We start from the raw sequence: 15,030 nt of genomic DNA, 5'->3' as shown, positions 1-15,030 counted from the left end.
ATCAGTAGCCTCTATCTGCAAGAAGATTGCTGCATCATTTCATCTAGAGGTTGCAGAAGTCCATGGGATAAAATCAAACTGCTGTTTTAGGATAATGCTGTCAATTTTAGTCATCTGCATGAGGCATGTGTCTGGCAAGGGGCTTCCACAAAAATTGAATGCTTGCTAAACTTTTAAGCCAGACTGCATGCATGAGGGTACTTTAGTATCACTGGTGGTGTGGTGTTTTAGTTTTACCAAAGCCGCACATTTTGAGTATCTCAGTTGAAAAGCACAATCCTCCCACTAACTTGTTCCTTCTTATAGAAAATATTCCTAATTCTCTTGTTTATCTCAAATAACTGAAAAAAAAAAACAAAAAAACACAAAAAACCCCAAACCAAATCAAAAAATGTTTAATCTGGACCAGACAGAAGAACAGCATACAAACTCACAGGAATGCCAGGTATTTGAAGGGAGTCAGTTGTCAGCGAAATTCCAAATCTTGCTGAAAGTAGATCTTCATTCTCCTCAGAGCACATGTTTACAATTCAAGGTGGACCTTGTACTACTAATAAACATTAAAAAAAAGCTGTGAGTAGCTTCTCTAACCCTTGAAGTGTGCTCAGGGACAACTAAACCCTGCATCATGAGAAATGAGACAACTTCCCAGCTTTCTAGCACAGAGTTGGGCTTTCATAGAAAGTAACATCAGTAGTTTAGTGACGGGGGGGGGAGAGCTGTAACCCCCCTTATGCAAGACCCAGAAAGAATCACTCTGCACAGAGCCACAGTATGAACATTTATTTAACATGGATGCTGGCTTTTATAGGGAGAGCAGGGACTTTTCTGGAAGAAAGGGTGGAGACTGGGAGGAGTATTCTAAGATTGGCCAATCACAGTAAAAAGGGGCGGAACAGTCTGAACCTGGACGAATGGGAAACCGTCTCTGAGTAGAACAGGTGAAGCAGGTAGGACGAATAAGGAGAGGGCTTACATTGAACCAACAGGAAAAAGGATAACAAGGGTACAGAATCGGGAATAACAAATTTTTATAATAAAATGTATTATACTAATAATAAAACCATTGCACAACAGAGTAAAGGCGCTTTGGAACAAACACTTGGGCAGTCCTGACAGGCACACTCAGCGCACCACAACATAAGTGCATTCTGATGTTATTTCTTCTTATAATTATTTCTTTTCAATAATTTCTTTCCACCACTCATAAGTCTCCATCGGGGCACCTCCAACAATTTAGCATTTGTAATTTATCATCATCAGGTGGTTCTGAGTGCATCAGATGACAGCTGGTGCACAGCGTATAAAGCCATGTCCCAGGAATTCCTCACTCCCTGCCTGCCTTTGGAGCCACTTGTGAAGTTGCACCCATGGTCTCTGAATAAATACATCTGGATATGACTATCCATGATCCAGTAAAGCTTCTGACTTAGATATGGTTTATGTGCTGGTGCTCAGTAGTTATTTATTTCTTAAGAAGTCTCAGGTATTAAGCCTGTTTCTGGCATAAGAATCTATCCAGTGAAATGAATACAATCCTTTAATTTACTTTACTGTTTCTTTAAAAATAACTAAAAAGAAATAATTCCAATATTGTTTTGTGTCTGTAAATGAAATTATCTACAGAGGTAGAAAGAAATTACAGTTGTGAGAGTTTCAGCTCATTCCCGGAAACATAAACTGTGAAAAACAGGGAGAAAACAATACTTTACACCTGACAGCTCCAATTACAGTGCCCTACAGAGCTTAACTGCCTACTTCAAATCTTCCCTCAACTTTTATTGAGGAACAGTGGAGTGATATATATTCTGAGACATTGTCTTGTTTTCCTAAATACTCTATGCAATTAGTTCACTTTATAGAAAACTAAATCCAACATAATTTAAGGCCTTTTTTATGTTACAAAAGCAAAAGTTCCTTTGAGACTACTAAGGGGTTTTTTTATCCTCTAATATAAAGTAAAATATCACATGGTATTGAACTTATATTTTTATAGTGGCACAATATTATAATATTATGTTAATTTAATATTATAGTTAATTTAATACAAGTAGTTGTGTATTAAAACTTTCCCTAGCTGATCACAGCACAGGAAAGACCATATCTATTTTTTTCAGATCTCTTTATTTTGCACTGACACAGCAGTGTGGAAGATATAATACAAAATTGACAATATACAGAGTATAAATAATTCTTCAAGTGCTTTTGAAGGATGCCTTTGAGAGTTAGCACATTCAGAATCATAGAATCATGGAATGGCTTGGGTTGGAAGGGACCTTTAAAGATCATCTAATTTCAAACCCCCCTGCCACGGGCAGAGAAAATATTCACTAGACCAGGGTGCTCAGGGCCCCATTCAACCTGGCCTTGAACATATCCTGGGGATGAGGCATCCACAGCTTCTCTGGCAAACCTGTTCCAGTGCCTCATCACCTTCACAGTAATGAATATCTTCCTAATATCTAATATAAACCTACTCTGATTCAGTTTGAAGCCATTTCCCCTTGTCCTGTCATGACATGCCCTTGTAAAAAGTCCCTCTCTGTCTTTCCTGTAGGCTCCCTTCAGGTACTGGAAGGCTGTAATTAGGTCACTCTTAAGCCTTCTCTTTTCCAGTCTCAACAAACTCAATTCTCTCAACTTTTCCTCATAGCAGAGATGCTCTGGCCCTTTAATCATCTTGGTCTAATGATCGTCTGGACAGCTGAACCCAGAAAACTCCAATAGTGAATTTGCCCACACAGGAGCAGTGCTTGAGTTTCCTATCAAATACAGAAATTTAGATAGTCAGCAAGCCTACAAAATGTATTTGCCAAAAATAGAATAGAGAACTATTCTGAATAATTCAGTCCCTAACAACATCAAATTACAATATGTGGCATTTCTACATATAGAAATTTAATGCAATCATATGTTATATATTATTAATAAGTTTTATATGCATTTTGTCTTCATTAATGTCACAATATGTTATTAATATAATCAATAATCAATATTATAATAAATCAATATATGAGCTGATTATTTCCTATTTGCATAATATTGATAAAATAAATAAACTGCATCTTGGCATCAGTATTTTACCTTGCAAAAGGTTTTTATCCTTCATTTTTGAGAGTTAAATAGACTTAGATTTTTGAAGCCAAGAAACCAGCTGGCATGCTTGCTCTGGTATTGTATTCATCTGTCTTCTATAGCTCTTCTGTAAAAATTCTTCTTTTAACTCAGTTGGATAAGAGTGGGGATTTTTTGTTTCCTCTTCGAAAACCAGTCACTAATATTGAAATCCTGCAGAACAATTAAAGGAGGAAAGTTTGATACCTTCAGTCATTAAGAGAAGAGAAGGATAGAAATAGTCAGACTTAGAAAGAAAGTTGAGGTTTTAATATGCTGTAAAAAAAAAAAAAAAGAAGCGCCTTACAACGAAATGCAAGTATTAATTTAAGGGCTAGACCACTAGAGTCTTTTTTTGACCTTCCAAATGGTTTGGACAAATTTGTAGGTAGAACTTTAATTTCATGGACAGACATTTTATATATGTATGTGGTAGCATTTGGTTTTCACCAAATTATTATTATTCCTATAATATCTATAAGTGTTATGGGATTACAGAATTACAGTTTTAGACTTTATTAAGTTGTTTCAGTAGTTGTGTCAGATGTCTTTGTTTTTAACAGGTTATAACAGCTCCCAACTTCAATCTAAATGTGAATAATATTTATATTTTCTTTTTGTCTTCAGATTTTAAGATAAACATTTATGAAAATTCAACATATAGATTAGGATTCATCAGTCTCATATATTTTCTACATACTGTGTATGAAGTGTGGAGGTCTCTACCAATCATGGTCAAGTTAAAATAAATTATGTTGAGACTCCAAATGTCAAGACAAAATTTGCCCTTTGTGCTAGTAAATAATTATTTAGAATAATTGTGTTCTGTCAATCAGGTCCTAATATTTGTTCAAAGAATTAGACAACACACCTAAGGGATCACCATGTTTATCCACATGATCATTGTCGTCATCATTATTAGTTGGTAAATATTTAATTTAAAATACAAGCAATAAATTATTTGCTTTGTCTTGTTGACTTTTTTTTCCCCATGAAATTTCCAGTTTTGGTTGTGTTTTCTCCCTCTCAGGTAGAAAAATTAATATTATTTATTATTCATAAGTCACTGAAAAAAGTCACCAAGTCCTCCAAAGCCAATGTTCTGTAAAACAAACATAAATTTTTATTGCAGATTTCCTATTCCCCTAAATTTTCTTTTTGCAGCAGCTCTCCAAACTTATTTCTTAAAAGCTGATTTTTAATGTAAGCAATTTGTGCATTTTTTTCTATAAATATCTATATATCTAAGCAATGCGATCTGAGATCATTGTAGAATAATAAAATTATCAAAATACTCTTTGAAACCTAATACAGTCCAATTAAATTTGTTAGAAAGAGATTTTCAGATCCTTTTTTCACTGCAATATTCTTTCTTACTGAGATACAAGTCACTGACAAAATCCCATGCTTTTCAAAATATGGATTGTCAAAGAAATGATAACATAACTTTCCATATTTATGTCCTTCCAGTGAATGCTATATAAATTATGACTCATTTTGCAGTGAAAGGAAAGGTTTTTTTGACCAGCTGTACTTTTGGGATCTGAAAGGCAGTCTCTTTTCTTTTTTAAAAAAATGCAGAGCAGAATCAGAATTTCCTGGCAATTTGTGAATGAATAACTATAAATTTGCCGAATTCTCTTAGCAGTTTTTACAGTGGTTTTTTTTAAGAACATATGTACTATATAATATAAATAGTAGAGGTATGCATAATACATGTGCATCCATATAAAATTTTAAAATATCCTAAAGGTCTTTCATTTTGGGGATTGTTTGTTTGATTGGTTTTATTATTTTCAAGAAGTTATTTCATTATTTTCATCTTCTATCTCCTTAGGATTGGGACCAGGAATTTCATTCTTATCCATATGTCAAAATACCTTTTAGGTGTTATATATTGTTCTAAAATCAATACAGAAATCTACATAGATATGGAAATGGTAATTGTATCTTAAATCAGAAAATATGAATCTATGTTCATATGAAAATATGAATCCACTTTTCTAGAAACAGCAGACGCAACCACAAGTGTACAGAGCAGTATAACTAGGTTTGCAACAAAATAAAACCAAATACTTAAAGGGCCAAGGCAGGGTCAGGAGAAGGGCAATCAAATCTCTTACATCATTTCTAAGCACACCTCTGTTACCCACTATTTAATGAGTCAAATGATTGTGACTTAAAATAATGAAAAATGGACTGCAATGTTTCTGAGCTCAGATACCCTGTGTCAATGTAGATAGCAATGCAGAGCCAGAGTGTGATCAGCAGTGCTCTTGCCATGGGTTCACATGTAATTATATCTCTAAAAAATTATAGATGTTCTGTAAATACCATTGGGAGCTGGGATTTCTCTGGAAAATGCTCTCTAGTTTGGATATGCTATATTTGTGGAAGATGACTAAAATGTTCAACAGGAATAAAACAGTTAAAATTTTGTCCTTTTCCCCTTGTAGCATTCCCAAACATATGAAGCTTACAGCATGAACCAGCATTTTTGCCAAAGTCAAAATATGAAGACAATATCCTTTGACTTCTCATGGATTTCTGTCATTTGCTAAGAACTGAGGGAAGAAGAGAACCCACATTCTTTCAAGTGATCACTAAAATGATATTTCTGTATACTCAAAAATTTAATCGTCAAGTTCTGTTTAAAGAAATCTACTCAGTAAGAGGCTGGAACACAAGATGACAAGATATGCACAAAATATCTTTTATAAGTACTCCAAATCGCATCCCTTGAAGGACTCTGAGCTGAAGTATTGTTATTATTGTTATCTCTACCTCAGTTTTTATTATCTCTACCTTTCAGTTTTTCTAATATTAACAGTATGGCATCCCTGGTCCAGGCCTTATCGAAGAAGAGTAAAATAGATACCCTTTTTCTAGAGCACTGTGAGGACTCATCTGGCCATCCCATGTACCTTTGTACTGAGCATCCCAGTCCCTTTAATCTGCTTTCTTCTCTGTATCTGTTGTCCATTAAAACATCTGTCTGTCTGTCCTCTGACCTTAGCCAGAGTCTCTTTGGCCAAGAATGTGCCTCCAGCAACGCTGATGCCTGTGTGAAAGCATGTCTCTTGAGAATCTGGGTGTCATAGGTATTAAACATCTGCCCCTCTGAGTAGATGCAGAATTAATAACTTTTTCCAGCGTCTGTAAAATTTTAAGTCAGGGAGCTTTCAAATTCTTTGTACAAGAAACCATTATGGTGGATATGACATGGGAAGGAAATTCTTAGACTAGAAATATTTTATCTCTTCTCTACTGACAAAGGCTAAAGTAAATATTAGATCTCCCTGACATTTCTCTGTATGCTTCCTCCTCCATCAGGATGGAGACTATCCCTGGAATCTAGAGCTTGAATGTGCAGAAGTGCTGAGGCCCACATGAATGACCACCCGCAGCAGCTTCACTGCGCTGTATCAGGCGTTTTTTTCTACCCTGGAAGTTGTATCTGTGATAACAGATGCAGTGACATGCAGCATTTTCTCTGCTTTTCTCAGCAATTGCATGAGTGACATATTTTATAATCCTACTCCACAGAGTAGCAGATGGTGCCTACCCTTTTTCATCCTGTACAAGACTTGGTATTTCTTCTCTGTCAGTCATAAGACAGGTTTTTTATTTTTGCTGGCTGTACAGCAGTAGTTACTTCTCCTGCCAATCTCATGTCTCTTGCGGTTCAGATTTAGAAGAAGTCTTTAACGCTTGGTGCAACTTTTATGCCAAATGTAGCAAGGCCTGAATGATCACTGAATAACACTATTCTTTAGAAGGACTGACACTCAAAGTATGTGAAATTTAAAGGCAGAGGCATGCCACAGCAATTCAGCACAAAGATTAACCACTCTCCTTGCCACTAAGAGCAAAGGTATCTATTAAGTAGAAGGCCTGCTAATACTGCAGCGAAACCTCAGAAGATGGGTGCATAGTCATCTACCTTTTTTGCTCCACCTCAACATGAGATGACAGTCACATAGCACATGAAAGCATATGAGAGCACATGAAAGCAAAAACTACTATAACATACTGTTCAATAGAGCCTGTTAATTTAGGTTCAAAATGATGCTCAAACAGTTATGCTCAGTGCAATGTTCCTTCCCAGCTCTGCACCCATAAAAATTGTGTCCAAACTGTATCTCACTGTGTGATCCTGTCCTCTATTTCTGGAGGGATACAGTCTCACTGACCCATTCACTCATGAGAAATGTTATGAAATTTGCCAGGGACCTTTATCAAGAAACTACACTTAGCACATGAGAGCTGAGGCAGAAATGGATATCTCAAAAAGCAAAACTACCCAGGAGTAGAAAAGTCTAATCATTCTTACCTTAACATGCCTGTCCAGGCTGAATGAGACAAAGTTGAGGAGACTGCATAGAATCTGTAATTTTCTGTGATACTGGTGAAAGATTCCAGTGCTGATAAATGAGCTACATACCTAACTTAACTGCATTTGGCTTCAACAGAAATAGTTTCTTCTCTTCCCTTTTGCTATATTTCTTATAGTTGTTTTTAGAAGTAAAAGCATTATTCCCAAGCACACATCAATTTCTTGACGAAGACTAAGTCCTGCTTGTTGTTTTGCTCCCTATTAATCTCATTCTTATGTGCCAGCAACCACCTCATACCATGCACACAGTATTTAGAAATAATTTCATTACAATAATGAACACTACATCAGTTCTGAGTAAAAAATTCATTAAAAGTCATGCATATCTTCTAATATTAGGCTATCTTAATAATATTGAGAAATAATGTAAATATAACATTTACATTAAATAAAAATAATGTATTAAAAGATTATAAAAAGAACTTTGAAAGTAATATTGTTACTGTGAAGAGAAAAAACAGGCAAGGACAATTGAGGATGTTCCTCCATTGCTGAATCTTTTTTTTTTCTTTGTAAACTAATAAGATAATGAAGAAATTATAAAATATACAAGTAATGGATGCTATATCATTGCTGCTTCAAGAGAATGTTCAATTTTCCCATATTTTGAGTATAAGAAATTAATTTTATGAAACCCTGAACTTCTGCTTGAGGGCTGAGTGTTGATCAGGCAGTTGCAAATGAGGTAACTGTCAGGGAAGGGTACATCTCTAATTTTTGAGACCCAGGGTTATAACTGGAAGGCATTCAAAGGTTTGTCCATTGAACATAGCTGCTAGTGCAGAAGGAAATGATTGGATGAAGTATTTCTATCTAAACCTTTTCTGATGAATAACTGTGGCTTTGTTAAGGTGATTTTCTACGGAAAGAGTTTGCCTTTCTTGAAATAGATTTCTCAGCTGAAACTTAGGATCTGACTTGAAGAAAAATGTTGGTTTTGTGAAGTTCTCCCCTTCTGGCAAAAATTAAGAGTTCTTACAACAGAAATGAGAAAAACCATTCAGAGCAGCATTTAACAAACCAGCCTTTTCACCAACACCCAATAACATTCAAACACATAATGTTGAAAACATGTTGTCTATCCAAATCATACTAAGTGCAAAAAGGACAAAGTAAACAAGCCAGAGGAATTCAAAAGCACACTGGTATTATTTTTTTAAATAAAAAAATACAAAAAAGGATATTTTTATCACATTGAGACAACAGAAATGTACGACTAAGAAGAGACTTGCTGAGTGAAGTGCTCTATCCTGCCTTTAAAACGTATTGATATCCAGCAGATCATAAGAACTGTATAACCTGCATCAGTTTCCTCATACTACTTAGCTGATGTCAGGGTAGGTTCGTAGTTCAGTGGTAGTTCAGCTGTCATTAAGATGTTTGCTGGTTTGCTTTAAACAATTTGAAAAGGTAGGGGGGGTAGGGGAGTGTGTGTGTGTGTAGGGGGGTGTGTGGGTGTGTGTGTGAAAGGCTATAAGCCAGTTGTTTTTGATTTTTATAATTTCTTTCTTTCTTCTGGCCATGTAAAGTGCATGCTCTGTTTTATAACTAAGCAATGAAGCACAAGCTGTATGGCAGCTATTCTTGTGGGAGTCAGCCTGAAAGAAGTTGCCCAAACAGCACACTTCAGTGCATCTGCACTGTATGTTGCCTTGGAACAGGGAATCGGGAAGACAGTATTATGCTTGTGACTGAAAGAAGAAAAGCTGAGATCAGAGCAGTAAATGTCACCAAAATTCATTTGGCGTGTTCAGATTTACCAGCATGAAAACAACATCACTGCTCTGCTGCCAGCAAAAATTATGTTCTGCAAGTATTTGCAGGTCACATGGCAAGGTTTTCTCTCATTACATTCTTGCACAGGAGATTTGCTCTTTCTCACCTTCAATTTGACATTTTACAGGGATTAGGGACATAAGGTAGAAGGTGTATAATGTATTGTTTTCTCCCTGTGGCTGACTGCTGCTAATCTTAAGTCAACAAATGTCAGATTTCAATTTTACTGCATTACTGCATCACAGACTGCAAAAATCAATCTTTGTTGGGTTTACTGTTCTCATTCTTTCATATACAATGAGTGGGGAAAACATCTTTTTGCTGTACCTGCCTGACACCTGCTTATAATCATAATTTTGAACATCTGATTGAAGCAGTCAGAATTGCCAAAATACACTGACTACACAAATGCCTGGTTTTCATGGTGATTTTATTATTTTTTATGAAGGAAGATGCCCCATTGTTACTTCACACATTTTGTTTCTACAGAAAAGACAAAAGACTCCTCTGGATATTGACCATATATCACTGAAAGAAATAAAAGTCCTTGGAAATATTCTATTATGCAGGAACTTTCTCATGGACACTAATGTGAACATAAATAAAAGCCAATGACTTCAAGGATATATGAATTTCACAGTTATTTCAAAATTATTCTTATAAGAAAAGTATAAGGAAACCCCAGTCCTTTGCAGATTAAGATTTTTGTCTTAGAATTTAATGTTAAGTACTCTTTACCTTCCATAATTAATAGAGGTAATCCAGTATCATAAGGAAGTGTTTACTGAATCAAAATAAGCATTATTTAAGTACATCATTATTCGGTACAATTTGAACAAAACTTTAAGAAGCTTTCACACTTAACACAACTACTTAATTGCTTTTATAATGTTGCTGTCCTGATTATTGTGGATTAAATTGTTACTGATTCTTCTTAAAATTTGTTTTGAGAATGCTTCATGACAACCTTCACAGCTTTTCTTGACCTAAAGCCCTCTGAAACCTTTAATGGACTTCAAGATCTCTGAACCAGACAGATTTTATATTTTTTATTATTTTCCTACACCCAGTAGTGTAACTACAACGTTAGCACAGGAGAAGCAGTTGAAATGTCACAATCAATCCCCAGAATGTATTTTTAAAGCGTTTAAAAAACCATGTGTCTTTGCAACTGAGTTTGTAGGGAGATAAATAAGTGTTGAATATCTCTCAAAGCAAAACAAAACAAAAATGGAATTAGTACTGGAAGAACAGAGTGAACTTTAGGCTCAGACAAAGTAGGCGGCTGCGTCAAACCACAGATGGGAAAACAGCAATAGCCATGGTGCAAACATCATCTGTATTTGCAGCAAACCTTAGAAAAAAACAGGTCTGCTGCAGCCACTGTTGAGGCTCAGGTGAGGGTTAATCTGTGTTCCACAGCACCTAATCCAAGCCCTCCCTCAAGCTGGCAGACCCAGCTGATGAGACATTATCTTTATCCCCTTCTATCTATTCCAGGGTCGCAGGAGCAGCAAAGTCATCATTCTGCGATTTTGCCCTTGTTCTCTAGGCAGCTCTGCCATTTGTCTTCCCTTCCTATAACAAGAACACCACAGCTCCAGGCTAGCTTCCACTTCTCACCTTCAGGCTTGGAAAATTACATTCTCACATACACTGTGGAGAAGCCTTGAGTCAAGGGGGCAAGGTGTTTACACTGGAACCACTTCAGACTGATTCTGAAATTGTGTTTTCTCTGGGTAAGCACATATGAACCCTCCTCATTAACACCTAGTAGAATCTTTTACCAAACAAACAATCACCAGCACAATATTTATTGAGTATCTAGGCATGAAATAAGGTTAAGGAGGTTAGCCAGAATTTGTAGGCTATAAATTTCAGGGGATTTTTAGGTTCACAGTGGGTCAGCCAGCGTGACTTACATATTAAGCCACAATCTTGTACAACAATTCCAGGGCCTGGTCCAAGTGTTCAGAAGACCATATAATAGAGTTTCACACAGCAGATCAATATCTGCTTCCCCTTCTGAAACTAACTCTACTAGTTCTCACTAGATAATGAGACTTGGAACTTCTTTTTACCTCCTGATCCAAAGCCTGTGGAAACTCATATAAATACTCTGGTTGAATACTAGGAGCTTCAAATTGGACCTCAAATGATGAAACTTGATGAAGTTGATCTAAAGAGTAATAATCAGAATTTCTCTGCAGAAGAATTCATAAGAGCAAGCTCTACTTTTTCCCAGTCAGGATGATGGACTACACAAAAATGGCACATCTGTGTTTGACCGAAAGCATTTTTCTGCAGCTGCTATATTTCTTTCTTATTGTAATATACCAAACAAAATGGCAATATTTTTAAAATATAATAAAAATCTTATAATAAATTAGGTTGTGAGAGGTAGATTCACTATTTTCTCACTAGATAATACAAAATCTTATCAACAATGATCATATGATATTCTTCATACACAGTAATAAATAACTAAAACCAGAAATTCCTTATAAGTTCTCAACACCTCCCAAAAAGACTCTTTTTTTCTTTTGGTTTGTTTTAGCGGATTTTACACATGCTGAAATGTAACATTATTGTACCAATATAATGCATTTTAAATTCATCAAAGTATATCCACACAAGGGACATTGTATCACTGTATCTATAACAACATTCAACAACTAACAACTAACTTTCAAAACAAGGTTTCAAGGTTTTTAATTCTGTTGGAAATCCCATGAATTAGAATGAAAAGAAAAAAAACAAGTTTTGCATTAAAAAAAATTATGGAGGGAACACTCAAAAGCTGACAGAAGCCTGAGGTCATAAAATAATTTTATCTTGTATTGCATAAAATTAAAATAATTCTAAGAAATTCTCTACCGAAAAATAAAGTGTTTCATTCTGAAATGTTCCAATAGTTCCATTTTGGCTTTATCAGGATATCCCTTCCTAATGTATTCATCAACATCATGGCTAGGCTTCGCTAACGAAGATCTGGGAAAAGCTTTAACCGCATTTGTTACAAGCTGGTGGCTAATAAGGCCAACACGAGACAGACATATCCGATTGCAAAAGGCACAACAGAAAGACTCCTTAGGTGGTATATTCTGCAAGACACAATTCTTTCTGCTTTGTCTTTTCTCCTCTAGAGTGATCCTGCGTGCTTTCTCAAAGGCATCAGCAGCGTTATAGATGGTGTGACTCCAGGCCTCCCGATTTGAGGCCAGAGTAGACCAGTTATGTTGATCAATATGGCCAAGGCTGAGATGTTGTTTCAGGGAGTCCTTGTATCTTCTCTTCGGGGCTCCTCTGTTGCGGCAGCCAGTGGTAAGTTCACCATAGAGCAGGATCTTAGGGAGGCGGTGGTCCTTCATCCTGGAGACGTGCCCTGCCCATCGCAGCTGTGTTCTCCACAACATGGCCTCAATACTTGTGATTGCTGCTTGTTCTAGAACAGATGTGTTAGTTACATAATCTGACCAGTGGATGTTTAAAAAGTTATGAAACTGACATATTTCTAAAAATATTTGGCTTTTGTAAAAATGGGATTTCCTCACATACAAATGGCATTCAAAAACACACTTGACATGTTCACTAGCACAGGTCAAATATTATAGCCTTTCTAAACAAGCAATGAATATTGACCTTTTATACCTTAACCAAGATGTGACAAGGCAGTTCTGCTAACGGTCCTATTTTTTTATTACCTTTACTCTTTCATCTAAATTATTATTGTGATAATGATTTATTACAGAATTGCCAGTTTAAATGATACACCTTATGCCATTATAAACTCCCTTCTTGCTTCATAATGTACGTATCTGCAAGTTCTTGCCTATGCTAGATATGAACCAGGTTTCAGCGGCAAACATTCTGTAGCAACAGACAGAGAACGTAATTTCTTTTTCTTTTGTTTGTAAAGTTTGCTGACACAGAATCATAAAATCATTAAGGTTGGAAAAGATCTCCAAGATCATTAAAATGAAAACTCTTTGGATTTCCTTTGAATTTCCTTGATGAACAAAAACTGTATTACGATTAAAGCTTCTTAATGCCATTTATCTAAAAGGTATCTTGCTGATACTGAAATAAAACTAATTGTTTTTAACAGCTACTCCCCATTAATGAATTGAAGTGCACCAAACACCAGAGCAACAATGTTAAGAATTCTGGACTTGAATCTACAGGTCGTGATTACCGGTCTTTTGACCTGCATATATTTTATATAAAATAACAATAATATTTTGTTGTTTTGATTTTTCCTGTAAGGCGATGTGTGTTTGTGTGAAGGGATTAATACAGTTGTTTTGTGGTGCTTTTTTTTTTTTAATGAATGAGGAAAAATAGTGAAATTTGCTTGGATGAGGGACAACTTGGAGGTGATAATATTGAAGTGATACAAATATATCTAGTTCAATCTTCAAAGCAAGTTTATTGTAGCAATATGGCTGTTATCATGCTATTTCAATAAGACAGCAAAATGCATTTACTTGTCATAGCGAATTAATCTTCTGTATGAGGTGCCGACCCAGAAAGCAGAGAACAACTGACAAAAATATTCAATTTACCCTTACATTTTTTCTCCAATAAATGTTTTACTTTCAGTCTTCATTTGCTCAATAGCATTAAAAGTTAAACTGCTGTAAGAACTCCTTTTTTTATTTTTTTTTTTTTTAAGATTCTGTGTCTGCATGTACATGTCTCTTCCTTAGTCTTGCTTTATTTAATGAACATGTAAAGTCTGGTCAGCCATGAATGTGAATTGTAGCAGTGTAAGATCTCAGGAAGGGAAGAGCCTGAAATTGCTGCCAGCCATCCATCTAAAGTGCAGCACACAGTACCCGTTGAAAGCAAAGGCAGTCAAGTGCCCATCTGCTTGCTTCAGAAGTATTTTTCTTTCAGAGTGGAAGAGGACACTTTAGTTAAGCTCAATAATGAACTGATTAGGCTTGTTGTGAAGCCAATAGAAATAAATAGCCTGTCAATTAACAGTCAGCTCACATGATAAAGTAAACCCACCCAGTCACAACGAGGATAACTTCTTCAGTGGTTAAGGAGTGATTTGAAGTGAAGAGTAGTATAATTTCTCAAGGGCTCCTGAACTACTGTAACAAGTGCACAGCAAAATAAAATCACCAAAGACAAAATAAAGCAAGACAAGAAGAAACACATCTTCTCTGATCCCTTAAATAATAGACTAAGTCCTCCACCGCTGTTCTGAGGGAGGGTTGGCACACAGCATTAGTACAAGGCCAGCATAACTTCCACTGAGATAAAAAATTGGTACTGAAGATTTTGCCTCATGGTTAAACAAAACAAAAAAAAAATCTGCTCTCAAGCTTTCCTCTTAAAGCCACAGAAGACAATCAGCGAATATGATGACATTGGGCACTACTCTGAACAAGAGATGGTGGCAGAGGTGATCCCATGAAATGTAATGAATTTCTATCGCTCAGCTTTTAATTAGAAGACAAAAATCTTAAAAGATCATACATCTCAAAATCAGATTTTTTTTTTCAACCTCAGTGGCCTGGTGTACATGTGGCTGCGTGAGCCAGCGCCTCACCATGAGGGAGGGTGGACCCAGCCCTCCTTTCAGAGAGCTCAGTCAGGTGTGTTCAATGTTCCACTTGCATGTCTGCCACAAGCACCCCCTGATGGCACTTTGCTGAATGCTTAAATCGCTCAAAATTATGTAAGTCACATTTCATTAAGCTGTGCGCTGTGAAATATCTGATACACTTTGA

Source organism: Lepidothrix coronata, unplaced genomic scaffold (assembly GCF_001604755.1).
Source record: "Lepidothrix coronata isolate B3197 unplaced genomic scaffold, Lepidothrix_coronata-1.0 Scaffold75, whole genome shotgun sequence".
Classification (NCBI taxonomy): domain Eukaryota; kingdom Metazoa; phylum Chordata; class Aves; order Passeriformes; family Pipridae; genus Lepidothrix; species Lepidothrix coronata.
The sequence above is the reverse complement of the archived record's forward strand: the minus strand, read 5'-3'. Positions refer to the sequence as shown.